Raw genomic sequence first — 2,214 nt, forward strand, 5'->3', positions numbered from 1 at the left:
TCCCATTTGATCCTGCAAGCCCATTACTAGGCATCTACCCAGAAGGAAAAAAATCCTTTTACCAAAAGGACACTTGCACTAGACTGTTTATTGCAGCTCAATTTACAATCAGGAAGATGTGGAAACAGCCTAAATGCCCACCAACCCAAGAATGGATTAACAAGCTGGGGTATATGTATACCATGGAATATTATTCAGCCATTAAAAAAGATGGAGACTTTACATCCTTTGTATTAACCTGGATGGAAGTGGAATACATTATTCTTAGTAAAGCATCACAAGAATGGAGAAGCAAGAATCCTATGTACTCAATTCTCATATGAGGACAGTTAATGACCTAGTACATGGTGGGGGGTGGGGGAAGGGGAGAGGAGAGAGGGAAGGAGGGAGTGAGGGAGGTGGGGGAAGGGAAGAACAGAGAGAGGGAAGGAGGGAGGGGGTGAGTGATGGTGTGTGACACATCTTTTGGACATGGAACACAATTATGAGGGACTTAACCTAACAAATGCAACTTGGTTCTTTATACCCTCAATGAATCCCCAACAATTAAAAAAAAAAAAGGAAAAATATTTAATCAAAACAAAATTCTAGTGGAATAATTAGTAGAAATTCTTACTTCAGTTAATCTTTTTTTTTTTGTAAATAGTACAGGGAATAGTAGGGAATGGTGGGTAATAGCAACATCACATGCACCCTGTAGTTTCCCCTGCAGCCCCAGAGCGGGAATTAGCACTGAGAGAATCTTCCCTTTCCAGTGATGGCTTTCTCTCTCATTCACAAGGACACTTCTACTTCCGAAACAACATTTCATTTCAATCTACTTAAAGAACAACTTCATTGCAGCCACAGTTTTGGCAAACTATAGTTTTTAAGAATATTTTTGAAGAGCTATCTGTATGTAGAATGTGGGGACTTAACAAAACACTGTTCTTTTATCCCCTCATTCTCCCTTGCCACCATCATATCCTCCCTCGCCCAAACTTTTCCTTATAAGTTCCTTTCTTTTTGATTCAGTGCCTTTTCCTAGTGTGCCTAGTGATCACATTTCACAGCCAGTAATTTCCCTCTAAAGCTCAAGAATAGTGGGTCACAGTGAGGCCCACTGACGAGTGGTTCCAGCAGCAAAACATCAATGGTGAGACATGGGGAGCAGGGGCATGTCCCCTCACCAGAGAGGCCAAGTACAGGATGACTGCTGTTCATGTGGAGACATTTTATACTCAGATTCAAAAAGCAGCTCCACTGACCACTTGCCACTAATAAGTGAAAATCTACAAAGGAGTCGGTCTAGTGGGAAAGCTCCTTAGGAAGGCAGTGGGCCCCCAGGACTCAGGGCTCTTCCTGGAAATCATCTGGGAAGCTCCTGAAGGGACAATGTTCATTGGACAGACATCAAGGACAGAACCCAGAATGTCTCAGGGTGCCATGATGAGCCATTTTCCTGAGCAGTCTCCAAACCCTGCAGCTGACTGCTCCAAGGTGGCTGGAACCTGCTCTCTGTCTAAAAACCCAGTTTCTGCTTCAGACCAAGCTCTTCTGGCGGAGGGAGGGGTCCACAAACAGAAATGCTCACAGATCTGTCTTTGGTCTTTACATTTTCCTCTTATCAATTACAGTGGGTTGACAACAGGAAATCAGTATCCATGGGGGGTGGTTCCAAGACCCCGTGAATCCCTGGAGGCTCAAGTCCCTTATATAACACGGTGTGGTATTTGCCTATAACTTATACACATCCTGTGTATATCTTAAAGCATCTCTGGATTACTAATAACACATGATTCAATGTAAATATTACGTAAATAGTTGTTACACCATATTATTAAATTTGTATATATTTTTTAAATATATTTCTGATTCGTGTTTGTTTGAAACCACGTGGAACCCATGGATGTGGAACCCACAGATGCAGAGGGCAGACTACACTCAAGTATATGCACTTTTTAAAATGGCGCTAATAATGTCCCATTGCTGTAACATTTTTACTTCCACAGACATAAGTCTCAATCCATCTGGGAGTGTCATAAGCAAGCACAGGAAGAAATTTACCTCAAGAGTGAAAATGCACAATCTCTCTGTTCTCATCATTTTTTTCTATTGTTTTTCTCATTACTGTTGCCTAAGGTTCAACAAGGGACATTAAGTAATCCCAGGAAGTTCTCGTTGTAATCAGAAATCCATCAGATATCTATCAAAAATATACTTCACTGTGTTTGT

General features: G+C 41.6%; 1 protein-coding gene across 1 annotated transcript in view; it reads right to left on the bottom strand.

The window, feature by feature from the left end:
• CRIM1 (cysteine rich transmembrane BMP regulator 1) overlaps nucleotides 1-2,214 on the bottom strand; it is a 198,460-nt gene that overhangs the window by 13,774 nt on the left and 182,472 nt on the right. The window lies entirely within an intron of this gene.

Source organism: Otolemur garnettii, unplaced genomic scaffold, assembly GCF_000181295.1.
Source record: "Otolemur garnettii isolate 467f Iridium unplaced genomic scaffold, OtoGar3 scaffold00095, whole genome shotgun sequence".
NCBI lineage: Eukaryota > Metazoa > Chordata > Mammalia > Primates > Galagidae > Otolemur > Otolemur garnettii.